The sequence below is a fragment of the Rhinatrema bivittatum genome, chromosome 9 (genome assembly GCF_901001135.1).
Source record: "Rhinatrema bivittatum chromosome 9, aRhiBiv1.1, whole genome shotgun sequence".
Taxonomy (NCBI): Eukaryota; Metazoa; Chordata; class Amphibia; order Gymnophiona; family Rhinatrematidae; genus Rhinatrema; species Rhinatrema bivittatum.
Genome location: NC_042623.1, coordinates 231,797,595 through 231,825,488, shown reverse-complemented (window position 1 = coordinate 231,825,488; position 27,894 = coordinate 231,797,595). Strand labels below are relative to the sequence as shown.

The window sequence follows — 27,894 nt, the reverse complement described above, 5'->3', positions numbered from 1 at the left end:
CCTTTGCACAATTTAACAGTTTCTCAGAGTCTGTAAATTAAAAGTTTGAAAACTTTTTTTTTTAGTTTAAACACTTTTTTATTGAGCAATGAAAAAAAAACCAATACATAGCAAATCCTTGTTTTAAATGGACCTAGCCATTCTGATTTTTCCTGCTACCAATTTCATGTGCATTTTTGCAATGAGTTTAGGAAACTGCAACTTCACCCAGCAATTCCCAGGGATGTTGGCATCAAAGTGATGCTGCTCACAATCTCTGACTGTGTTACTCCAGCCATGGACACATCCACACCGCCTTTGTTGGTTGTACCCTCAGTTGTGTTCGGCCAGCTGCTATAATCTCCCATCGGCTTGCATTGATGAAGCTTCCGGGTTGCATCCTCGGTTTACTTTTGTTGTGTTAGAGGAGGGAAAGTTGTATTCTGTGAGCTTCATGTTCCCATTTTCCAGAAGGAAATACAAAAAAAATCTTTATTTTTTTCAATCAGAGCACCAACTTCCACATAATTACAACTTAATAGGGCAGATTTTAAAAGCCCTATGCGCGCCGGGCCTATTTTCAAAAGGCCCTGCGGCATACATAAAGCCCTGGGATGCATGTATGTCCCGGGGCTTTTCTGAATGGGCGGGGGTGGGGCAAGTGGTCCGGGAGCGTGTTTGGGCGGTCCGGAAGGCATTGCCGAGGACTCCGGCACAGGGGGATCGCACGCCGGCAGTCGGCCGGCGAGCGCAAGTTACGCCTGCCTCTGGCAGACGTAACTTCCAAAACAAAGGTACGGGAGGGTTTCTTTAGGACTGGGGGGTGGGACAGGGAGGGGCCTCGGAGGAACGGGGAAAGCCAGCTGGTCTCTCCGAGGGCTCGGCCCGTGCAAGGTGCACTAGTGTGCATCCCCTTGCGCGCGCCAACCCCTGATTTTATAACATACATGCGGCTGCACGCGCATGTTATAAACTCGGGCGTACATTTGTGTGCGCCGGGTAGCGTGCACAAATGTAAGCTGCGCGCGTACCTTTTAAAATCTGCCCCAATGTGAGCATACACAAAATCTAGAAAAGACGGATTGAGCCTTGGATTTACTTAGCTGATATTCAGTAAGAATGAACAAATAACTGACTCAGCTGAAATCTTTTTCTTAAAGACAACACTTCTCTGTACTTCCTGTCTAGTCTGGTGTCTTATATTGAAGCCATCACTGATCTCAGCCCAGACTCTTGCGGTCTTTTCTGTAAAATGATACAGAATGGCAGGTCAAATTTAAGGGCCTATGTAATAAAACTCATGCCAAAAAAAGTTTAAAATTTATGTTGGGAAACATTTAATGTGCATGGTAAAACAGCACCTACTGACCTATATAAAAAGATTTACTATGTGCACGTCAAATTTTTCCAAACTAGCTTGCACAATAATCCAGTAACTATGCCGTGTATACTAGCTCCATGTAGAAATTCCCGATGCTGACCAGCCCTTCCATTATGGGCTGGTTAGCAGGGAGAATTTCTTTTCCTCTGTCTCCCACACACAAAATGAAGGGGTCATACTGGCCAGACAAACTCGACAGCCCAAGGATCAGGGGGCCACATCTTCCGAAACCCCCTCCCAGAAAGGTACACAGAAGGACGAACTAGCAGAGTGTCAACTGGCATCATTTTGACTTCAGCAGTGATGGCCGAGGAGGGAGTCATGATGTCTCCTGCTCTGCTACTCTTTAGGCTTAGCCTTAGGGGGAGGGAGTGGACCCTGGAGTTAGCTGGAACATGTGGCCCCTTCACTTTGTGACTGTTAGGATGGAAAGGGTTTTGGGGTATTGAGTATCTATGCAGGTGGGGAGGGATTAGCCCATTGATCAGAGGGAGAGGGGAAAAGGGGGGAATCCATTGGGGCACCACAGCCCCTTTATGCAAGAAGGGTGAGGATTTGAAATTTCCCCCTGCTAACTGGCTCATGATGAAAGACCCAGTTAGCATTCTCAGTCAGCGTCAGTTAAGAAGCAAGCAGGGGTAGATTTTGTTTTATTACAGTATTTTAAGCAAGTCATTGCTAGGGACGTACGAGTAATAAAGTTGGTTAATTTTCAGCAATAACAGGACAATTACAGGAAAGCAGGTGTAGTGTGTATTTCTGCGCAGTGTGTGGTTTTATTTGTGTTTATGATTTTTTTTTAATTTTTCCTATTTTAATGCATGTTCTTACGGTGTTTTAGTCTTATTTTATTAATTTTATTACTTTTGTGGATGTTACTTATGTAATCCACTTAGAATTGTGGCTAGGCAGACTATACACACACACACACGCACACAATATTTATTTTGTGATCTTTTATTTCTATTCATTTAATTAGATGAAAACAATTATATTACTACAGTCGGGAACAAAGCAGTAAGTGGTTAAACATCCTAAACTGTTGAAAATTAATTTGCATAAGGCAGCATAGCCCACCAGCATAGCAGAATTGAAGGAAATTAATTTTTAGTTAAGCAACAACTGGCGTAAGGAGCTTACTGGCAGTTAGTACCTTGCCTGCAGGTGCTGAGAACGTGAGGCCAGTGGTTCTTCTTCTTTCACTAACAAAACCTTCCTCCTACATGGTCTGAGTTGTTGGCATGTGTGAAGTTCTAGACCGTGTATGAATCCTGTAAGTCAGAATGTCAGTAGTGCCTACCTCATGCCTTGGTACCTGCAATTTGTGTGTTAGAAATACGTAATACACTTGTAAACCCACCTGGACACCCTGAAGGGCCAGGTGTAGGTTTATTATTAGAACCTTTATCCAGGTACAGGGATTTCTTTTATTTGTTTGGATTTATTGCCTGCCTTTTTGAATACAAGAGTCACCCAAAGTAGTTTACAGTACATTAGGATAGCAGCAGATGAGCAAAGAGCATAGAAAGTGTGTAACAAATCTAAAATAGTAGGTGGTGCTGCAAGCAATGGATGTTGTGTGGAATGGGTCATTTTTGATGTATCTTCATGAGTAGTCTGTAGACTTTGAGTTTGGTAAAAGGTATCTGTGGTTGTATACCACAACATCATAAATTTCATAGCAGTTTACAGTAACATGTACATAAAAACAACATATAAAAACATTCATACAAAATCAACAATTTGATACAAAAATAAAATAAACTGTACATCGACGTAAGCTCTCTTAAGAAAGTGTTTAAAGCCCTCTTAAAGGACATGACACGAGGCTCTGACTTAATCTCATCCGGAAGAGAATTCCACAAGGTAAGTCCTGCGACAGAAAAGGCCCTAGCACGCATGGTGTTAAAGTAGGCAAGCTTCACAGTTGGCACCTCAAAAATATTCTTGTGTGCAGATCTCAAAGCACGTGGTGGCCTGTAAATTTTTAAGACAGAGCTCACCCAGCTTACATAATCATTATTAAGAAGTTTGAAGATGATAACTGCTAGCTTATACATAATTCTCATTTCATAGGAAGCCAGTGCAATTTGGCCAAGATAGGAGATAAATGATCATGAAATGTGGCACCAGATAAGACACATGCAGCAGCATTCTGAGCTAACTGTAAAGGTCTCAGAACAATACTCAGGAGTCCAACATATAAAGCATTACAATAATAGTCGAAATTGCTAAGAACCAGTGCCTAGAGCACTGTCCCAAAATCACTGGGAGAAAGCAAAGGGAGAAGTTTCCTTACTGGATGTAATTTGTAAAAGGAACATTTGGACCACTGAATTAAAATGAGAATTAAAAGAGAGGCTTGGATCCAGGAGCACTCCAAGGCTACACACTTCATTACAAATGGGAATCTTTAAATTGTTAAATAAGTGGGAAGGAAAATAGAATAATGGAAATCTGGACAAGACCAATATCTTGGTCTTGAGATATGGAGAAGAAGTTTATTGTGAAATAATTTTTATCCCAGGACAAGCAGGATGATAGTCCTCACATATGGGTGACATCACTGGATGGAGCCCCATCACGGAAAACTTTCTGTCAAAGTTTCTAGAAACTTTTGACTAGCACACTGAGCCCACTGAGCATGCCCAGCATGCCATGATCCCTTGAGCCACAGGGGTCTCCCTTCAGTCTTCGTTTTTCCGCGCTGCAGTTAGCATCGCGGTGAAGGAGCCCCATGTGAGTTTTCTCACACAATATACTCAGAGAAAAATTAAAAATTTCTCAATTCATCCCCTTCATATAGGTCTCCCTGTCTCCACCGGCTGGTGAGTACTTGTTTTTTCCCGGTCGATTCCGGTTAAACAGATTTTTCTGTCAGAAGGTCGTCTATGGCTGCCCGGCCTTCGTAATGGCAACGGGTTTTAAAAAATGCCCGAACTGCCCTTGCACTATGTCCATCACCAACCCACATGTCGAGTGTGTGCTGTGCTTGGGCGAATCTCATAACGTTTCCACCTGTCCACAATGCGCCGAGATGACGGCCAAGGGCAGGCGAGCCCGTCAAGAGAAGATGGAACATCTCTTCCATATTCAACTAATGCCATCGACGTCGACATCGACTCAGTCATCTCCGGCTAGAGCGGACAAAAAGTTAATTGTCCGAAAATGTCGCCCTGATGGCTCCAGTGACCAATTATCACCGACTCCATCCCGGACATCTATAAAATCTACATAGGTGCTTGAGAAAAAAGGCACCGAACATCGTGAGAAGCATCACCATCGTCATCGACGGACGTCGACACCTGATGTTGGATCGATTCCGGGAACTCCGTCGATGCCAGTAGAACCATCGCCGAAAAGGTCTCGAGTAGAAGAGCCATCAATACCCTCAATGCCTCTCACTCCAAGGTGATCCCCACCGGTAATGGTGCCGGGTACCGCGCCACCACAGGGACCTGTGGAAGAGCTGGCTCTGCCTTCTCTGCCACCCCCTATAGCTGCTCTGACCTCACCAGCTATACAGGAGGAACTGGATGGTTTTATCTGCCAGGCAATCAGATGCCTCCAAAACCTTTAATCTGGGCCGACATCTGCACCAACACCATCTCAGCTACCGATGCCTGCGCCGATGCCACTACCGATGCCGGCACCGGTACCACTACTGATGCCCGCACCAATGCCGGCGCTGGACCTTTCAGTCTTCGCACCAATACTCTCGAAGCTCGATGCCCTATCGGTGCTCTCCCGATGCAACCCTTACCAATGCCGATTCCCGTTAGTGAAGACGACGCCTCCGGGGCTTCTCTGATACCCGAACCTGTACCAGGGCCATCTGGAATTTTTCGGCCGAGAACTCCGGTGTCTCCATCGATGCCACCACAGAAACCATCGATGCCATCAATGCCTATGTTCATACCTCACTCTACTCCTCCACGACATCCTTCATCAGACACCTGGGATGATGGAGACACCGATACTTCATCGGAAGATATACTGTCTGAACCATCCCCACTGAAGAAAGAAGGAAGTCACCACCAGAGGATCTCTCCTTTTCAAATTTTGTAAAGGTGAGAGGGTTTTGCACACCTTAGACTGTAAACGTGCACTTGCATATTACCTAGACTGCACTGCAGTCCATAGGAAATCCGCCCAACTCTTTGTTTCTTTTGATAAAAACAAACCGGGTAAAGCAGTGGGCAAACAAACTCTCTCCAACTGGCTTGCAGATTGTATAGAGTTCTGCTATAAAAAAGCAGGCTTTCCTCTCCAGGGATGAGTAAAGGCGCACTCAGTAAGAGCAATGTCAACCTCAGTAGCACACTATCGTTCAGTACCAATGGCTGACATTTGTAAAGCTGTAACATGGCGCTCTCTTCACACCTTTGCAGCTTATTATTGGTTGGACAAGGAAGGACGACAAGATTCAGCCTACGGACGATGTGTCTTAAAGAACTTGTTTCCAGCGTAATCCCAACTCCTTCCGCATCCAACCTGCTGTGATTTCAGACTGCCTCATTTTTTCCAACAGTACACCAGTTGTTGTGCCCGTTGCACAAGTTGTTTGCTGTTGGTCCAATACAAGAATGACTTAGCCTGTAGCTTGCTAATCACCCATATGTGAGGACTAGCATCCTGCTTGTCCTGGGATAAAGCAAAATTGCTTACCTGTAATAGGTGTTATCCCAGGACAGCAGGAAACCCACCCGCCACCCCGCGGAGTTGGGTCCGATATGTTTTATTATTTTATTTTTGCTAACGCTTATTGCTACAAACGAGACTGAAGGGAGACCCCTGTGGCTCGAGGCATAATGGCATGCTGGGCATGCTCAGTGGGCTCAGTGTGCCAGTCAAAAGTTTCTAGAAACTTTGACAGAAAGTTTTCTGTGATAGGGCTCCGTCCAGTGATGTCACCCACATGTGAGGATTACATCCTGCTGTCCTGGGATAACACCTATTACAGGTAAGCAATTTTGCTTTCTACAAACTCTAAACAGAGGGAAACATGTTTGAAAGTATCAGACCATGAGTTAGAAAATGGAATGAAAAATTGAACATCATTGGCCTAGATCTTGTAATTTACACCGAGGTTACTGAAAAGTTTACAGTTGGAGCAATGTAATTATTGAATAAGGTGTCCGACAGTGCGGAACCTTGGGGGTACTCCTGTTGTAACTGATTTCATTGAGGAGGCATGCATTTCCCAGCCATATGTAGTGCACTCTGCCATGTAAAAAAGATGTAAACCATTTAAGCACAATGCAGAGCTACCAAGAGATTTTAATCAAGAAATAAGAATATTATGATGGTATCAAAGGCAGCTGAGATGTCAAGAAAAATCATGACATGCTCAGAGCCACCATCAAATCTTCTGTATTGTGTTGCTTGTGGAAACCAAATTGAAATTTATCAATAAATGCATGAGCCTCAATGAAATAAAAAAGTTGGAAATGGATTCTATGAGCTGTGAAAGAAATGGCAACAATGAGATTGTCCTGAAATTGGCTAGAACTGTAGGATCGAGGGTAGTTTTTTTTTAAAATTGGCCTCACAGTGGCTTTTTTTTTTTTAAGGAGACAGGAAGTAAACCACTCTCTAGGGAATTTGCCCCAAAGCTGAAAGTCTGAAAGCTGTCCCCTAAATGTTGAGGGTCAGAAAACATGTATCACACCACCTGAAGAACCTGTGGTATCGCCCACAGCAGTGTGAAAGATCGACCATGCCATGTTCGTTTTCGAATGGTCCAAAAAGATCAGTATAGATTAAGAGCTTTCTCTGTGGTTGCACTCAGTCTGTGGAGTATGTTGCCAGTTGATAATAGACATGAATTTAATTCATCTTTCCTTCCATAAAAATGTGCAAACATGGTTGCTTCTGGCTATCTTGGTGGCCTAACTATATCTGGTACCTAGTTTTGTGGGTAGGCAATAGCTATTCAGATGGGTAGGCTGTTCACATTTTAGTCCGGTCTGATTATTTTGCTGAATTGATTAAGGTCATAGTTTGTTGAGTATGAATGACTGAGGGTAATAGCTTGTATTGCTATATTGTTGTCTTTTGGGGTTGATGCTTTTCGCCGCTTTGGATGATTAATTTTAATTGAGAAGGAGGTATAGAAGAAATTTAATAAAATAAACCAAGGGTAAGCAAACCTTTTGGCCTGAGAACCATGTAGGCATATGGTACTGTTCTTGGGGAGCCAGTGGGGAAGTGAGGGGGTCTGTGGCAAATCCTTTCACTCAGGTTGATGGAGGAATTCATCCACAGTTTCAAACTGATGGGATTTGAAAACATTAAAGAGCTTGTGTACAAAGGTTATCTTCTGTTTTGTGTCTTAATACATATGGCCCTAAAAGCTTTTAATACAGAAGGGTAAGAGGGGATCAAATTAGTTATAAATAAAACCTTTTGATTTATAAACTGGTAGCCCTTAGACCTACTGACATGAATTCTAAAATTAATTTTTCTGTGTTTTTCCTCTGTCTGGTGCTTTGATCCAGCCCCCCCCCAATAGACCTGTTTAGCCATGTGATTAATTGGGTATATTAGTGATTGGTGGTAGTACTGAAGACTCTACTAGTAGGTTTTTTTTATTAAGATACTGAAAAAAAATGCAGATGAGTGAGAAATATGGGTGGGAATTGTTTTTTCGCCTTCCTTGACTGCCTTGCTGCTGGTAACACCAACGAAATAATTCTTTAAATTTGGCTAATGTGCAGGCCCTTTTTACAGGAGCACACATACTATTCCTGGCTCTGAGCTGCAAATTCAGTATCTCTCTCTTATGAGCCCTAAGAATATGAACAAAAAGGTCATTTACAGTTGTCAGGGATTATTAATATTTCTGGTTTAATCTCTTCAGAATGCTTTTCCTCTCCTGCTGCTGGATGCTGGTTAATTTACAATGCAGACTCTAATTCTGTCTCACTTAAATGTAATTCACACATTAGCAATAGGAAAATGCACATTCTATCTCTGCATATTTTATGGCAAGCACAATCTAGATTCTTATAGAGGGCAGTTTTCCAAGGGACTAGCAGGATAAATCTGCTGGGGCTAAAAATTACCTTGGCCCTCCCCCAAGCCAGTGGCTAACTGTTTCACAAGGCAGCTAGATTTAGCAATGGATAAAGTGGGTGGGCCTGAGGAGGTAAAGTAGGCAGACCTTGCCGAAGGTAATTTTCAGAGAAACTACCTAACTTGAAAGTTTACCCTCGGGCCTACTACTACTACTACTAGTATTTCTTGCCAGGAAACCTGATTAAGTTTTCTGCTTCGATGTTCTGTTTTAACTTCTTCGCTTGGCCTTTCTGCTTTTATGTAATCTGTTGCCAGTGAAATAGAAGGAATCATAGTTGTTCATCACAGTGCATACTCTGGTAGCAGATCATTCAAAAGCACAGAGAGCCAATGATCCTGGCAGTAATGATGATGATCACTTAAGCTTCTCTTCAACTTGGCTCTGGCTGCATGCCCAAGGAGACATCTTAGAAATGCTGGGGTGAAAAGAAAGCTAGGATTAAAAGATGACTGCCTCTGTTTAAAATATTTTGCAATTCCTAATGTAGGAATGCAAACACCCTGCTTTTGATGTCTTAACATGGGCCATGCTTTTTCTAGAAAAAGTAGGTGTCTAAATTTAGTAGCCCACCCCGATCGTGTTTTCAGAGGGGGCGATTTAGGTGCCTAACTTCCTAAGTTAGACACTTAAACCCTTTGAAAACCAACCCGTTAGGTTTTTTCCCCGAAATGTAATATTCAAAGGTAGCCTGCTCAGATCAAAGGTTATGGTGCAGCTGGACAGAGTGTGCCCTCTTTCAAAGGTGCAATACTGACCCTAGAATATTTTCTATCCTCTGTGCGGACAAAGCCAGAGCATTCTAGTATGATCCTTTCCCACTCCAGACTCATTTGGGCAGTATCAGATATAAAGATCCTGATGATATCATAATGGGAGGCAGCGGAAGCCACTGCACTTCCTTTTCTAGCTGAGGGACGCCCTAGACCAGTACAGGCAGGTATCTGAAACCTTTTAAGTTATTCTGCTGCATCAGAGGAAGAAGACCTTCTCAGATCCCCTGTTTCACACAGAAGTGAAGTGTGTCAGAGTTCTGTTGTCACTGTGTACTTTTATTTATTTCTTTTGGGAGCAGAGGTCATTTGGTCTTACGAAGGGCTTTTTGACAGTCGAGTCCCCCTTCTCCTCAGTATTTGGTGGAGGCTCTCTTTCCTCTAGATTAAAAAGCAGAGACCTCATCATTTTCCTGGAAGTGAGCTGTGTAATTGGGATGTCAGTCTGTCAGACGGTTTTCAGCTTGAACTTGGCATGGTTTCATTTTCTCTTGCAAGAAGCCAAAGAATACGAATGCAATAAGACAAGCAAGCTTTTGCTCTTTTTCTTGAAATGGACCTTGACTATAGTATATTTGCTGTTGGTTGGTATGCTTTTCTGATTTTGCTAACTTCCAGCATTTTTCTGTAGCATCAGACTGTGAAGTGACCTTGTCTGCTTAGTTCATTAACCAGAAATTGTGCTCATTGGCAATGGTTTTGGGACATGGTATGATAAGTTATGTTTTTAGGTCCAGTTATTTGATGGCATGTTCCTTGACTTGCAGTGGGACAGTGATTGAATTATGTAGGGAGTTGTATGTAAGTTTTAGGGGTTCAGGAACCTGTCTGCTAGAGGGCACTTCCGGTTCCCCTTCTACCTCAATTTACTATCCTAAGTTCAGGAAAAGACCATGTTTTTCTCCACAGCATTAGACTTTTATTTATCATATTTTGCAGGATTAGTATTTAGAAGATAACAGTGGTACATATCTCTAATATCCTTGCTCCTAAGCACCAGTTTACCCTAAAGAAAGTTCGGTACCATGGGTGGTTTAAAACATGCCATAAACCTTAGCCAGTCTAAGATATTAATACTTATGGCTAACTTACTTACCCTGGGTCCCAACTTCAGACGATTTCCCTCTGTTTACCTCTGAAGCAGGTTCTGGATGGAGGTCTAGAGAACCTTCTGTGGACGAGGCTTGCTTTCGGGTCTGGTACTGGCAGAGTTGCTGGGCTTACCCTGCTCCTGGCTGTCTCAGACTCTGCGCCACTGTCAGATCCCAGGCGGGGCGTCTCTTTTCTCTGGTCTCCTGGCCATACCTAGTCTTCGCCCTCCTTGACAGCAGGGGGTGCTGGGGCTGCTTCGGATCCGCTCTCCCTTTCTCCTTCTTTGCCCCCGTCTTATACTTTCCAGCTGATAAAAATGCATAAGCTTGTGCATAATCTCATAATTAATAACCTTTCCTTTCTCTTCCTTCTCAGCCAAGTTCTTATTACCCTGTTATATGTAACTGCCTTTTCAACACCATTGTTATAGTTATGTTTACTATGCACCCCTGTTTTATGTGAACCAGCACGATGTGACTTCTGTCTCGAATGCCGGTATATAAAAATCTGAAATAAATAAATAAATAAATAAATAATCATGTAGTGAGTAGAGGGTCTTTGTGGCATTACATGTCTTTTCCCCCTTCCACTTTTCCTCAGGGCTGTTGGCCACATCAGCTTTTCCTCCATTTCAGAGTGCTCCCCTTTTCACCATGGGTGGGGGCATCTCTGCCCTATGGACTTCCCTTGACTGGACAGTGACTTCTGCCTTTTGAGCTAAAGTTGCTGCATTGTCTCTCTGCCTTGATTTATTTACACAGGAGTTTACAAAACCAGCAGATCTTGATAAGTATCCTTCAGTTCTGGTTTAAATTTCTCATCTGGGCAAAGTTTCTTTTCTTTAGCTGACACATTGTTTTTGGCCTGTCAGCATACTTGTCAGCATCCCTCTTTGGCTATTGTGATTAATATTGGGTGCTTTCAGTGGTTAAACATGGGATATCTCCCTAAGGGTGAAGTTATCCTTCAGAAAATATCCATGTTGTGAACATGACTTTGCAAACATTATGCCTCTTCTTAATGTTAAGCCTTAAAGAAAAGCCTTGACCAATAACACTGCAGACATTTTAGAGGGACTGGGCAATTAGTTTTTTAAACAGTTGCACTATTAGTTAATAAATTCCTAACAAAAGCTCTTATTAAAGGAGAACTTCTTACAGAAACATAGATCTGTTCTTTATCAATTGCTGAATATGGAAGACAGACACACAAAGTCTCTGCCTTTTACACATCTTTATTAAAGATTGATAAAGGTCTGCCAGACACAGCATGTTGGGGGGAAACGGAATATTGAATTAAGGTTACTGTTGTCACCTGAACAGTTCGAGGATTGCTTGAAAAGAATTTGGAAGATATCAATTAATGCCCATATGAGGGAAACACAATATACATTTCTTATGTAATTTTATTTTTCTTAGAGACAAGCCTTTTTGTCTAAGCTTTTGGTTTCAAATCTCTGTATTAAAGAGTAGAGGTGGGTACTTTGGGTCACCTTTTTTGGACTTGGCGATGTATACAGGCTTTTCTAAGTTTGAGTCTGGGTTTTGATATACCATTAGTTCCTGAAGCTCTCCTTTTTGATGATATGTGCCACATAAGACAGGGGACTACATTTCCAAAACTGTGGTTGAGGAAAATGTGGACTCTGGCAAAGTTCTCCATTTTGAAAAACTGAAGGTCTGCAGACTCTCCAGTGGAGGAATGCTGTGCATCACATGCTGGCTATGGAGAAATAAGTCTGTAAATTTGAACATTTTTTTTATTTAGATTTATATTCCACTTTTTTTCAGCGCTTCAGAGCGGATTACATTCAGGTACTGGAGGTATTTCCCTATCCCCAGAGGGCTTACAATCTAACAGGCCGATACAGTACAGTGCACTCCGACGGAGCGCATTGTTAGCCTGCTATTGGACGCGCGTTTTCCCTTACCCATTATTCAGTAAGGGGAGGAAAACGCGCGTCCAACCTGCGGCACCAAATAGTGCCCTCAACATGCAAATGCATGTTGACGGCCCTATTAGGTATGCGCGCGGGATACAGAAAGTAAAATGTGCAGCCAAGCTGCACATTTTACTTTCAGAAATTAGCGCCGACCCAAAGGTCGGCGCTAATTTCTTCCAGCACAGGGAAAGTGCACAGAAAAGCAGTAAAAACTGCTTTTCTGTGCACCCTAAGAACATAAGAAAATGCCATACTGGGTCAGACAAGGGTCCATCAAGCCCAGCACCCTATTTCCAACAGTGGCCAATCCAGGCCATAAGAACCTGGCAAGTACCCAAAAACTAAGTCTATTCCATGTTACCATTGCTAATGGCAGTGGCTATTCTCTAAGTGAACTTAATAGCAGGTAATGGACTTCTCTTCCAAGAACTTATCTAATCCTTTTTTAAACACAGCTATACTAACTGCACTAACCACATCGTCTGGCAACAAATTCCAGAGTTTAATTGTGCGTTGAGTAAAAAAGAACTTTCTCCGATTAGTTTTAAATGTGCCCCATGCTAACTTCATGGAGTGCCCCCTAGTCTTTCTACTATCCGAAAGAGTAAATAACCGATTCACATCTACCCATTCTAGACCTCTCATGATTTTAAAGACCTCTATCATATCCCCCCTCAGTCGTCTCTTCTCCAAGCTGAAAAGTCCTAACCTCTTTAGTCTTTCCTCATAGGGGAGTTGTTCCATTCCCTTTATCATTTTGGTAGCCCTTAATATCATAGCGATATTAAGTTGGAGGTCCCGAAGAGTAAAACAAGTAAAAAAAAAAAAAAAAAATTGAATTCGGCCCGCGGCTGTCGGGCCGAAAACCGGACGCTCAATTTTGCTGGCATCCAGTTTCCGAGCCCGTGGCTGTCAGCGGGCTTGAGAACCAACGCCGGCCAAATTGAGCGTCGGCTGTCAAACCCGCTGACAGCCGCCGCTCCTGTCAAAAAGGAGGCTCTATGATATTAAGTGTCCCTAGCACCTCCTTATGCCCGGATCTGCGCCCATAACTTTGTACCTGAGGTAATGGAGAGTAAAGTGACTTGCCCAAGGTTACAAGGAGCAACAGTGGGACTTGAACCCTGATCTTCTGGTTCATAGCCCACTGCTCTAACCACTAGGCTACTCCTCCAGCAAGTCAGTTTTCCTACATTCTTGGTCTCTATACAATCAATCCTTGCTTCAGATCTGCAATTTGACATGCTTTAATTTTTTTTTATTTGCTGTTTGCTTCTAAATGCTCGTACAGCTACACTTTATATTATGTAAACAAGAGGAGGTGGAGTTGGGAGTAGTTGAGGGTGGGAGGATACTCTCTAGCATTTTACAGTCATAATATCTGTCTGTTATATCTTAGGGCATGCAACTTCACAGGAAAAATTATGTACTAGCTATTGCTTTTTGATTCTGATAAAACAGATTTTTCTAAAGGAGAGCTTCTATCAAGTCACACTGTAATCATGTTGGCTATGGAAGGAAATAAATGTTGACTTATTTTCTATTTTCATAATTTTATGCACTACGTTTCATGAGGCATTTTTTTAAAATTGTGATTTATCCTGAAACTCTTCTCCTGCATCTTAAGGCTTCCAGCTCAATGGGAACTGACTTTTGTAGGGCTTTAGTGCCAGAAGCCTTCATTCACAACTACCTGGGGTTTCCTTTTATTTTTATAACACCTTCCTCTCCTCCCACCTCACCTAGCCTTTGATTGCAGTGATTGTCCTCAGCCAGGAGCCACAGACAGCGGCTTCTTCCAGCTCTCTGGCTGGCCATTGAGCAATGGCTGAGAATCCCTTACCCCCTGCTGATCCAAGGAAGGGAAGACTGGTATCAAACCCAGGTTTTCCCCATGGCTGTGTGTCACTGGGCTGGCCATCCCTTCAGGCAGATGGTTGATTAGTGATGTAGCCAATGGGTCTCTGTTTCATACAAACTAATTGATAAAGCAATGTTTCGGTTTTGATTCTCAGCTGTATTTCTGCCTTAACTGAACACGTCACAAACATACAAAATAATACAGAAAGAACTAGAACTCTATGTGGAGGGGTTGATGCAGGACGGAAGCATCCTGCACCTGCATAACATCCATGACATTGAGTTTAAAATGGCTTCCTTCCTGTTACCTGGATTGCATGTTAAAATGATACATATTTCTTGAAAGCGGAGACGGGTTCCATCTGATTGCTGCCATGTGTTTGCAGTCTGTGCTGATGTTAGTTCTCCATTAGTGAGGAGGAGAAATAGAGTTGTTGCACTATCATAGTGCCTGACAGATGATGACATCTGTCAGGCACTCCCCTCGTTTTAAATACTTTCAAAGAGCTGGTGAGGTGTTAAGTCTTTCTAGGGATCTGAGGTTTGTAGTGTAATATTTGATGCTTTTTTCAAACAAACTAAATGGAGAAGCAAGCAAACAAAGATGCATTGGAGAATGAGACATGAAGATTTTCCTTTAGTAGGGCAATCTGGTCTCTTTACTTTTTAATCTAGCAGTTTCCTCCTGCTCCTTGTGGTTCCAGCTCAGTCAGAACAGGGCTGGGATTTGCAGCTACCCCCCCCCCATTTTATAGCCCCTTCCAATTTATTGTAGTCCGGTTATTGCAGTGACAGTCCTCAGCTGGGGGTCTTGCAATCATGGGCCCTAAATCCAGCCCCACTAAGTGTTGCTGTTGCTCTATAACTGACTGACTCCCCCATGGACTATGAACACTTCCTCCACAGCACCCCTAGTCCTGGCCGACCCAGGGTAACCAAGGTCGGGAATTGAACCCATATCCCTCAGCAAGACAGTGTACAGCACTGCTGCAAAGCCACCGGGCTGGCTCCAGTCTGGGCTTTCTACCTCCAGCTTTCTCCAGTGCAGATGATTTCCTCATATACATTTTTCAGGTCCAGAGAGGAATAGTTAAGAACATAAGAAATTGCCATACTGGGTCAGACCAAGGGTCCATCAAGCCCAGCATCCTGTTTCCAATAGTGACCAATCCAAGTCACGAGTACCTGACAAGTACCCAAACACTAAATATATCCCATGCTACTGATGCTATTAATAGCAGTGGCCATTCTCTATGACAATTTGATTAATAGCAGTTAATGAACTTCTCCTGCATGAACTTATCCAAACCTTTTTTAAACCCAGCTACACTAACTGCACTAACCTCATCCCCTGGCAACAAATTCCAGAGTTTAATTGTGCTTTGAGTGAAAAAGAATTTTCTCTGATTAGTCTTAAATGTGCTACCTACTAACTTCATGGAGTGCCCCCTAGTCTTTCTATTATCCGAAAGTATAGATAACCAATTCACATCTACTCATTCTAGACCTTTCATGATTTTAAACACCTCTATCATATCCCCCCTCAGCCGTCTCTTCTCCAAGCTGGACAGTCCTAACCTCTTTAGTCTTTCCTCTTAGGGGACCTGTTCCATCCCCTTTATCATTTTGGTTGCCCTTCTCTGTAGCTTCTCCATCACAACTATATCTTTTTTGAGATGTGGCGACCAGAATTGTACACAGTATTAAAGATTCGGTCTCATCATGGAGCGATACAGAGGCATTATGACATCCTCCATTTTATTTACCATTCCCTTCCTAATAATTCCCAACATTGTTTGCTTTTTTAACTGCTGCAGCAAACAGAGCTGACGATGTCAATTGTTTGGTTTCCAGTAGCAGGACTACTGTTGAGCTGAATGCTGCCTCAGGGGGACGGTGGGGGTTCTACTCCCATGTTATGGCTGGTGGGAGAGGGTTCCCTTCTCAGGTAATGCAGTCGGCTGGGAAGAGGAGGTCCCCTGCAGTGACGTGACTGTGGGAGCTTAATTCCACCACTGCCATGATAGAGGCATCGTAGCGCTCTGGTGGTTGCGCACCTGCCTTGCCTGTCTGCTGATGGCTCTGACTAGTAGCACTGCATTACTAAAGTAGTTTTTACTGTTGTGTGCTGTAGTCCTGGTTCTATAAAACATTTTTTACAAAAAGGAGGCCGTGTAGGAAGCAGCATACAGAAGGCATTCATATCCTGCAGACAGGAGGAAAAGACCTTCAGAGCACAAAACAGGATGGACTGGACTGTAATTCACCCTGTTGACTCATGTTGAAACAATGTGTTGTGTTGTTTATTTTGGACAAGCCTGATCGTCAGCATGAATTACAAAAAGAGAAAAAAAGAACCCTTTACTGTCTGCACATGCAGGTCCCTTTTAATCCGGTCAGACGGGGTTACAGTTCCTTACCTGTAAACAGGAGGAAATGCATAAATGTCCGGTCGTGCCATTACATTCCAGGAGGTGGGTGAGCCTTTCACATAGATCCCGAAAGCGGCAATCCCTAATAACCATGGCAAAATTCTGATTTCCTGCCCGTTGCGGTGCAGCCCTTGGAAAACCCGTAAGGGGGTGGGAGGGCTGTTTTTCTGTAAAATAATTATTTTAGCAAGGAAAAAAAAAAAAGCAGAAGAAAGGACAGCAGGCCCACAGTCTGCTTCTGCATCGTCTCGTCAGCGGGCCTGAGGTCACTGGTTGGGTGCTTTTGGAAATGTGTTATTCCAACTGGCAGTCCAGAGAATAACACATCAAAAAGTGAAAAGCTGGTCTGAGGGACGAGCAGCCATTTTCTTTTACTGCCTGTTTAACATAAAATGCAGTGGGAGAAGGGACAGGGGGGGTTATACAAACTTTCTCCTGTTGTCCTTCCAGTTTACCGTAGGGGGGTGACTGAATTTGTCAGTTTCTGTACCCATTGAAGGCCGGGGGGGAGGGGGGAGGTGAAGGCTTTATATCGCTCTGCCATAGAAAAAAGCTTGTAATCATGACATGAATTTGAAGGGAAGGAGGAGATTCAGAGGAAAGAAACAGCATGCAGTTGTAGAAGCAAGGGAGGGAGAAGTCTGGAGATCGAGCAGGGTAGGCAGTGATACAGTAGGCAGGCCCTTTTCTGCTGACAGCTAGTACACTATTTTACCAGGCTATGCGATACTCAAGTCGTCTTCAAGAAGTTCATATTTTATGATACTTTTGACTGAAAATGCCGTTTTAACTGTGAATGCATCATACTGCTGCACACCGACCATGTTTGGGTAATAATTACATACAGATGTTTTCTGCTGAATCTAATTATCAGGAAAAGCTTGTGACATTGGAACAGCATTGTTTTCCTCGGCTTCCTTGGAGAATGGCATGAAGTATTGATATGGTTTGTTTTTTGTATGTGTTTCTGTGCACTGCTGGTCAGATTAATGGAATATATTCAAACTGTGTTTATCCCTTGGACATGCAAGCCAAGCAAATAACTCAGTATAATTCTTACAGTAGTCGCACTCCACAAAGGGCAGCACAAGATGAAAGATGGAAGGTTGTGATGAATTACAGGAGGGCGGCTCTGTCTTTCTTCAAGCTCATTTAATCCTCCTAAGTCATTTTTATATTCCTACAGTGTTTTCTTTCTTTACTTTAGTTCTGCTTAGATCTCACAGCTCTTCCTGCATGGCCGAGCTATTTCATTGTGTTTTCATTAAGCTGCTGAATCTGAGATAAATTTCTCAAGCATTTGGTGCCGGGCTCCAAAAATCTGGTTGCCCTTGGTGACCAAAAACCTGAAGCCCGCAACTGCAGAACATGACTGCTGCCTGCAGGGACATTGCAGGAGCTTGTTCACTTGCAGTTCCTGCTAGTACCTCTGTTTGCAGCACCTGTGCCAACTTCTGGAAGCCACTGCAGCATTTGACAGAGGCAGTGGCAGGACCGCCGCAGGGACTGTCCCTATGGCCATCTGCCACATCAAGAGGCCAATGCAATAAATTTGTGCATTAAGGAATTGTGCACTGGATTTCAGTGCACAGTTTTAATGCGCTCCCCGATACAGTAAGCTAATGCTATGCCACTACATCGAGTGTTAAAAAGCAAAACAAAAACAAAAAAACAGTGCGTTGAAGGAAAATGTGCGTTCAGCACAAGTTGAATACACATTTTAACTTGCTGTCAGGAAAGAGTACTTATCCGGCTGTGGTAGCAACAAAATTGTGGCCATATAGCCGGATAAATCAGTACTTAGCCAGCTAAGTGTACCTGACTTCTTTTTTTCCCTTTTTGGGGGGGGGGGGGGGGTTTCAGTACCAGCATAGTAGCGCTGAAAATTTAACTGCATCTCTGACCTGGAGTTAAGTTTGCCAGCGCTAAGAAAATCCAAGTTGTGCCAATGCACCTTTGTATCAGGGAGTACTTTACTTAATGCCCTCCTTTGCATGGAATTTCCATGCGAGGACGCTAAGCAGTACTCCCATTTTGGAACATACTTTATCTGTATGCAAAACTCCTTGCTGCATCACCAGTAAGTCTTGTGCACAGAAACTGTGAGTTGCAGGGCAGGTAAAACAGTGTGTTTGACTGAACACACCTTTCTGCATCAGCTTGCAAATGACTGTGTGGGGGGGAGACTGAAGGTGGGGACAAATTGAGGCTGCGAGGATAGCCAGGGGAAGGAGATTGATACTGAGGGAGTGGGACTGAGGTGGGAGGAGGGAGGGTGAATAAGGCTGATGGGGGAAGACTGAGGCTGGAGGGCTGCTTGGGGGCACTGGGTGATGATCGAGGCTTGGGAGATGGATTGAGCCTGGAGTTGAGTGGGGGGGGGGGGGGGGGGGGGCGGTGAAAAGAAAGGACTGAGTTTCCAGTGTGTGGGAGAGGGTGGTGGTGCTGATGCAAGGGTATTAGGCATGCTAGGCAAACCTTACAGCCTTGCACCCACCCACTTTCCCTCCATGCCTTCTCGCATACAATTAAAAAGTATGCATTTGTAATAACAGATTTTACATAAAAAGAACATTCAAAAAACAGTCTTCCAAAGTAAAAATCTCACAACAATATGTATATTATATTTCCTTACGCTGCTGTGATGCTAACTAGAAAATCCTTTAAAAAAAGCCAAAAAAAAAAAAAAAGACACTTAGAACCCATATGGTATTAGGCCTTTTTAACATGCAGGCCGATACAGTAAGGAGCGGTAGGAAGAGCTGCGTTAGTGCCGGGCGCACCCGCGATTGCCGCACGCACAGTCTGGCTCACCTACCGCTCGATACTGTATGTAAATAGCTTGCAAATGCAAGCTGCGTCCAAGAAGCGTCCGTGAAGCGTTAGTCCCGCGCAACCCATTTTACAGTATAGAGCGCTATACAGTATCCTGGGTGCGCTGGCCTAACGCTTCACGGTCACGCTGGTATCTGTCATGTCAAATGTCATTTCAAATGACAAGTGGAAGAAGAAGTGGACGGTTCTCCTACGCTCGGGATTGCCAGTCCTCTCTCCCCTCCTCCTGAAGCAAGGCCGCTTTCGCCCGTGCAGGCATCCATCTTCGCCGGCAGCTGGAGGCAGGGGAGCCGCGGTCCGTCTCCGCCGATGTCAGTCTCCGGAGGGGTGCTGCAAGAAGACGGTTGGGTATGGACTTGGCCCTCAGATAGCCATGACTAAACAGAATTACAATTACAATAGAGTGTACCTCCACACTAAAACAGCAGTAACTCTCAGCATTCAAACAGTAACAACCCTATCTATGAGAAGGCAACAATGCAAGTATTACACCAGGTCCTAAAACACTAGCATATCTCTTATTAGGAAAACATAGCAAACTAAATTGCTATAGATCCTTACACAGAAACTACACGCTAGCAGAATACCTCACCTTAGTCACCCATGCAGAACACAGACAGGCCTTCACCAAATACAGAATAAAGAGACCATAAAGTATAATAGAAACGTCCAGACAAAAACTGAACTAGAAACTGCAAGAAGCCAGACTCTGTATGCAGTGAAGCAATGGAAAAAACAGAAACATTACATTCCTCAAAAAACATCAAGCAATAAAATAAATATAAAACATCAATCATAATAGTAAAACCATATTAATAAAAAGATAAATATTTCAAATCTGATGATTAAAATATCCATCATTGAGGACCATGTGATGCAGTGAGTAGGAGCAGACATGCTCACGAGGGCTCCGGGTGCTGCTTTTCGAATCTTACTGTATTATTACCTTTCAATCACTCTAAATTACTCACGAAAGAAAGTGGCTAAGGGGGTACACGTCCATCACCTCGTATATGCAGCGTTCTCCCTCCGACATGCCGATAAGAACCGGCAAAAAAGAAAAGATGAAAGCAGCAGATCCTAAAATGGCGGCTGCCCCAGAGCTGAGCACTGAGTCTGAATTTACGCCGGTGATGATGGAACAACTGAAAGCTCTGCTGATGGAAATACCGGATGTAAAGTTAGCGACAATCGCCGCGCAGATCTCTGAGGTTCACTCGACTCTCTTGGAATTGAACCCTCGTTTAGATAAGATTGAAGGAAGAATGGGCCTTTTGGAGGATGATAACACCGCCCTCACCAACAAGCTGCAGGTGCTGGAAACACGAGTGGAGGCACAGTCCTCCAAACTTGAAGATTTAGAGAATAGGGCCCGCAGATCAAATATATGCTTGTTGAGACTACTGGAATAGCTAGACAAAAAAAATCTGGGGTCCTTCCTGGAGAGCTGGCTTCCCACGGCCTTACAGCTCCCGGAGCTAACTTTGAAATTAAAGATCGAAAGGGCCCATAGGCTGGGCCAAAGGAAGGATGAAGATACCCGGCTGAAATTAGTAATAGCGAAAGTGCTCAACTTCGCTCAGAAGCAAGCTATCATGCAAGCAGCCCGCAAGACCCCGGAGTTAATGTATGAATCTCATAAAATTTGCATATTCCAAGATTATTCTGCTAAAGTTTCCATGCAAAGAAGAAAGTTCTCTCCTATCTGTTCAGCGCTTTTTGAAAAAAATGTGCGTTTCTCCCTGCAATTTCCAGCCCATCTCAAGATATGGCATGGAGACTAGACCCATTTCTTCGACTCACAGGAGGCAGTAAAAAGCTTTATTGCGAAGACCCTGCGCTGAAGGAAACAAGTAACGGCGGCCATGTTCGCCACGTGGTTTCTCAAGGACTGAGAGGTTTTCCGGCACGGTGAGATGAGATGGCCCAGAGAGCTTACCCTTTGCTAGCTGGCCCAACAAGGGGATGGGCAACTGGAAACTGTAAGGTGTTCCCCCTATATGTTTTGACTGACATTCTCAGTTCCCAGTTTCCCTGTTAAGGTTAAGTTGTGTTTTCAACTGTTTGCGGAACGCTTCGGCTACACAATGTGTGTATGGGGCTTGTCCCCCATTACCAACAGAGGTACTGGGTGGCTCTAGGCAAGAACTAAGGGCAGATTGGAGCTCATGGCTCTTTCTCACAGACGATGCTCGATTGACCGGATTCATCTCCTGCAGTTAGACTGGAGCCAACACGAGCACGCGTCCTGACAATGCATTTTGTGACTGAATGCTATATGAACCTGGGGACTAGTGGACATATGTCCTACAGCATGGCATTCGTCAGGCCTTCTAGGAGGAGGAAACGCGACACCCACCCACGTCTACACGTGTTCTCCGAACTCACTCTAGGGGTTTAGACAGGTTATGATGTTTAAGTTCATAGTGGGGAGGGGAGGAATGGTTGGGGAGGGAGGGGGAAGGGTTTCAGGGAAAGAAGCAGGTGGGATAGAGGGAGGGGAGATAGGCAGAGAAAGGGGGTGAAGGTTAAGGGGATAGGGGGGGTGGGAGGGAATGTGTGTCAGCTACTTCCTTATGGCAAACCATGCAAGGAGCAGTTAATATGCCTAGTTCAATTCAGTGGGAGGAATAGCTTTTACTATAAGGACTTATTGGATTACCGGCATGGCAGAGATCAAGTATAATGAAGACGGAGAGGGGGATGGCCCTAGCTGGGGGGGTGCGTCTCCTATTGGCATAGTTGGCATCTCTTGGCATCTCACTTCCGTAAACCCCAACTATGAGTGACGACCTTAGAATAATATCCTGGAATGTAAATGGGCTTGGGTCCCCGATCAAGATTTACCAGATTCTACAGCAGCTTAAAAAGTGCGACCTCATTGTGGCCTGTATACAGGAGACACACCTCTCAGAAGAGAGCCAATAATTGAAAAGAAATTGGGTGGGAAAGTGTTATTACACCCCAGCTAAGGATAAGAAAGGAGGTGTTGTGATATTGATTCATAAATCTGCTTCTTTTAAGGTATCTACGTCCATCCACGACCAGGAGGGCAGACTATGTATGGTTATGGGTTCCCTTAATGAAACAGAAATCACGCTGTGTTGCTTGTATGCCCCTAACTCATACTCACACACTTTCTACACATACGTCCTTACGCAGTTGGTATCTCATTCTAAGGGATACGTAGTGGTTGCTGGGGACTTTAACTTTACCCACGACCCACGCTTAGACAGGTCGCCTGAGGGTCTGTTTAGCCCTAGCTGGGAAGGGAAGGGGTGCCCTTTTTATGCTCTGAGTTTTCCCTAATAGACTCCTGGTGCACTTTGCATCCTACAGAGAGAGACTACACACATATCTCACGAGCGCACTTCTCTATGTCTAAACTAGATTATATCCTGATTCCCCGAGAAGGATTTCATGCCTTGACCAAAGTGATAATTGGCCCCCAGATTATATTTGACCATGCACTAATCTGGGTGGAATTGAAATTTCATGCGAAAGAACCGGGTGAAAAATTCTGGTGGTTCCCAGGGTACTGAAAAGCAGACCCTGAGTTTCACAGTTACCTCCAGAAATGTTGGGAAGAGTACTGCACCCACAATCAACCGCATTTATCTAATCCCCAGCTCTTCTGGGAGGCGACCAAGGCTGTACTACAGGCAGAAATCATCTCCTTTGCAGCTTCTCGCAAGCACAGGCTAAATCATACCATTTTTGGCTTTGGAGACTAAATTGGGAAACCTTAAACATCTTTTGATAGCTCACCCTACTAAGGAACACCAACTCGAGTATTTCAGCACTCTTAGAGATTTAAACAGCCACCTTCAGCAGCGAGCCCAGCACCTATTTCAGGCCTCTGAGAGAAATTTCTTTCGCTTTCGCAATAAGGTGGGCAAACATCTAGCTAATCTTGTTAGGGTTCACAGAAGGAAAACCTTTATCCCTTCAATGAAAAACCACACTGGGGCATAAGGTTACCTCCCGGAAAGATATCTGTGAGGTATTCCGTATCTTCTATGAAACATTATACACAGATGACACCGGGGGGGGGGGGGGGGGGCGGGGGGGTGTGGCAACAGAGGAAAAGGCTTTCTTTACTGATTTACCCTTGCCTACTTTGTCAGAGGCCCAACTACCTTTCCTGAATCGCCCACTGACATTGTTGGAAGTCTCCACTGCCATTTCCACCAGCAAGCCAGGCAAAGCACCAGGACTGGATGGATTTTCCTATGATTTTTATAAAATTCTAAACGCCCAATTGGTCCAACCCCTCACGTCGTTTTATAATGGGGCGGTTCAAAAACAGGGGCTACCCGCACATTTCAACTCAGCATATATCACAGTGCTACATAAAGCTGGGAAAGTCCCTTTACAACCAGCCTCATAGAGACCCATATCGCTCTTAAATTGCGATCTCAAAATATTAGCTAAAATATTGGCAGAAAGTACTCCCCCAACTGATTTCTGAACACCAAGTGGGGTTCGTGAAGGGGAGACCTGCCTGTGGACATATTATTAAATTATTAACAGCAATGGCCTCTTCGCTCTACCTTAAAACTCAGGTCTTAGCAATAGGTTTTGATTCGGAAAAGACCTTTGATAGAGTGTCGTGGCCCTACCTTTTCTTGGTCTTGCAGCAATATGGGATTGGGGGTAACTTTTTGACCCTTATTTCTATGTTATATACAAATCCGATATCCCACATAGTAGCAAATGGCTTTAAATCGGAAGCAGTTCATATTAGATGGGGGTCAGACAAGGCTGCCCTCTATCCCCCCTGTTGTACAATTTAGCCATAGATCCCGTACTCCGCAAAATTCCCCAATCCTAGGACATTATAGGGTTCGGGGTTGGTTGCCAGGAGTTTAACATAGCGGCCTTTGCGGATGACGTTCTGATCTTTCTGATTGATCCCCAAAGGTCACTGGATCCTCTTCTGTCTATGTAAGCGGAGTATGGTCAGTTTGCAGGGTTACGAATCAATCGCGATAAATCAGAAACTTTGGATGTGGGGGGACGGGTTAAGAGCGCGTGGCAAGGACCATTTCCCTTAAAATGGGTTGATACTACAATGAAATACTTAGGTATTAAAATTCCCAGCACATTGACTGATCTGTACAAGGTTAATATAAGTCCCCCGCTTCAATCTATGACCCACTTATTACGAAAGTGGCAGGGCTTACTGCTTTCTATCTCTGGCAGGCTTCAATTATTTAAAATGATGATCTTACCGAGGTGGTTGTATGTGTTACAAATGACCCCGTGTTGCGTCCGTCGGTCGTCGATGGCTTCGCCCCGCTTGTTGCACCCCTATCTCGGCAACTCCCGCTTACCTGGGCAAGATGGCTACCGCAGCGTCGTCAAGCAGACTTCTCTGGCATCCCTGGAACGGCTCTGGTGCAGCCATACGCCATTGCTCCTCCCAGGTACCTGCTAGGATATGCGCGCTCAACCCACGTCTAAGTACGCCCAGTGGCGCGAACCTCGAGGGCGTTCCCTCAGCAGACGTCACGCTACTCCAGGTATATCTATTTCTCAAGATTGCTAGCTCGTTGAGTTGGCAAAGACTCGAATGGCTTGACTGTTCCTGTCTGCGCTACTCTGCCGCTTCTCTGCTGCCTGCAGGAAGCTCTCCTTCTGCCCTTTGGGGTTTACTACTAACTTGGCTACCCGCTCCTCGGGGGCCCTCTGTTCTATTTCAGGTGCCTTTCAGGGATCGGGCACTCGCTCCTCAAGGGCCTGCTCTCCCTGCCTCAGTGCCTGTACCTACTGCTACTATCTGGTGGAATCGCATCCATAACAGCTAACACTGAGTGAGTACTTTAACCTCTCATCTGTCTCATCCACAGTATCTGCTGCGGAACCTCCAGACGTCATCCGGGAGAGAAGGGCTACCTCTGCCAAGGTCCCTGAGACGACAGCTCACCACTGCCACCTGGTGTTTTGTGTATAGAGTCTAGCCCAGTGCTGTGGCTCTTCACGGGTTTCCTCCCCGTGAGTGTGGTCATCTCCACAGTACCCAAGGATCCATTAAAACACACGTAATAACAACAGATTGCCAACTCCATGGATCCGGCTCACCTCACGGCATTGCAGGCTATTCCAGGCCTGGCCCAGCGGATCGACGAACAGCAGACTACTCTGGAAGGACTGCCCGCTGCATTCAATTTGTTACACAAACAGATGAACTCCCCTTCCACCTCAGGTAAAGAGGCTAAACTGTCGAAGGTGACGGTTAAGTCAACTGTACTTCTAGCAGCTCCTACCCGCTTCTCGGGAGAAGTGTGGAGATGCAGAGACTTCATTAACCAGTGCTGCATGCACTTTGCGTTACAACCTGGACATTTTCCCACAGCTTATGCGAAGACTACGTATATCCTGTCATACCTAGATGGACGAGCCTTATCCTGGGCATCTTCGCTGTGGGAATGCGAGGACCCGATCCTTCACGGATTTGAAGGATTCCTTGCACTGTTTAAATCAGTTTTTGATGACCCTGCCCGATATTCTGTTGCAGGATCTTCTTTGGTTCATCTTAACGCAAGGGAACAAGACCCTAGCTGACTTCGCAATTGAGTTCAAGATACTGGCGTCTGAACTATCCTGGGACCCAAGATGCCTGAAGATGCTGTTCTTTGAAGGCTTGAACACTCGCCTGAAGGATGAACTCTCAGCAAGAGAGATGCCTGAAACCTTGGCTGAACTGGTGAAACTGGCAACTAGAATCGATCGCCGGCTTCGAGATAAAGTTCAAGAAACCAAGACTTCCAGGAGACCCTTCTTGAGTGAAGTCCGAGTCAAGACTGCATCCAGGGCTGCCCCTACGGTCCCAGCAGCCGGCGAAGAGGAACCGATGCAATTAAGCCGCAGCCACCTGACGACAAAAGAGAGAAGAACGCGGAAGAAGTTAGGGCTGTATATGTACTGTGGACAAGCTGGTCATGCTGCCTAAAATTGCCCTATATGTCCAGGAAACGGACAGGCCTAAGTCCTGCGGGAGGACTCTTCCTAGGCCTCACCACTCCTCCTCCTCCGCTCTCTCTTCCGGTATCTCTCACCTGCAGTCCTCTACAGTACCAGACTCTTGCCCTAGTGGACTCAGGGGCAGGAGACAACTTCATTCTTCAACGACTAGTGGAACATCTACGGATTCCCACTTCCATCATGTCGCCTCCCTTACGTCTATCATCCATCCATGGAGAACCCTTGCCGGGAGAAGAAACACTACGTACCAAACCAGTGTGTTTACATACTGGTGCTCTCCATATGGAGTCTATCTCCTTCTTTGTTTTAGAGAAGGCTATGCACCCCATAGTACTGGGATTACCGTGGCTACAACAGCACATGCCTCAATTCGATTGGGTCACTCTGGAACTGTCAAGTTGGGGTCCAGACTGCCATCAGCGATGCCTGACTGAGGTTAAGCCATTACCTTGTATGCCTACCACCCCAGTAATGCCGGGCTTGCCGCCTCAAAACGCATCTTTTCAAGATGTCTTTTCAAAAGAAGCAGCAGATATACTTCCGCCTCACAGACCCCATGACTGCGCCATTCGTCTGAATCCAAATACGGAGCCACCCAAGGGTAGAATGTCCCCCTTGTCTGTGACCGAGAACAAGGCCATGTCTGAATACATTCAGGAGAATCTCAACAAGGGCTTTCTTAGACCGTCCAAGTCTCCTGCGGGCGCAGGCTTCTTCTTTGTGGGCAAAAAGGACAGCACATTGCGTCCTTGCATAGATTACAGAGGCCTTAACGAAATAACTATTAAGGACCGTTATCCCCTGCCTCTGATTTCACAACTCTTTGATAGGCTACAAGGAGCCCAGATCTTTTCAAAACTAGATCTGAAAGGAGAATACAACCTACTGTTATTGTTTGTAAGGTTTTGGGTGGACCCTTGGACACTGTGGCAGCTGACCACGCCCACGGGGGGAAGTCCTGTGAGGGGCCACAGGTCAGGCTCAGCTTTGGAACACACAACACAGGGAACAGCTCTGAGGAAATAAAGTTGGTAAATCACTGATGATGTAGGCAGCGGTTTCTTCCAAGCAGAAGCGATAAGTTCAGGCAGCGAGTCAGGGAACATGGGCCCTCGAGAAGCGAGTACCGGTTCCTGATAGTGACCTGAAAGAAATGAGAGAGGCCCCCGAGGAGTGGGTACCCTGTTAGGATAAAGTCCAAAAGTTGGAGAGGCAGAGTAGCTGCAGAGTAGCTAGGTACGGAGAGCGAATCCCATCCGTAAGGAGTTCCCCTTGCTAACTCAATTAGCTAGCAAAAAGTGTAGGCTTTTGTATCCGGGATGCTTGACGTCATCACAGGGGGACACCACTGAGGTTCGCGCCAAAGAGAGAATAAGAAGCAGGGCCGCACAGCGCGCACGCCCTATGGTACCTTGACAACATGGCGGGATGCAGCACCCAAGCTGGACCGGGGACGCCGGAGAGGATGGCAGGCAGATGCCGCGGCAGCTAGATGTCCATCACCCGCGGGAGGAGTCGCAAAAAAGGTAAGGTGG

The 27,894-nt window shown here is 45.0% G+C and overlaps 1 protein-coding gene and 1 long non-coding RNA gene across 5 annotated transcripts in view; one reads left to right on the top strand and one right to left on the bottom strand.

Annotated features, from left to right (window-relative positions):
• Window positions 1-27,894, top strand: part of XXYLT1 (xyloside xylosyltransferase 1) — a 529,386-nt gene that overhangs the window by 250,159 nt on the left and 251,333 nt on the right. The gene's annotated exons all lie outside the window — the stretch shown is intronic.
• Window positions 140-16,662, bottom strand: LOC115098506. The gene is made up of 3 exons (XR_003858536.1): window positions 16,526-16,662; window positions 10,308-10,610; window positions 140-429 (listed from the first exon to the last, which is right to left on the bottom strand). It is a non-coding gene; the product is annotated as an uncharacterized LOC115098506 (long non-coding RNA).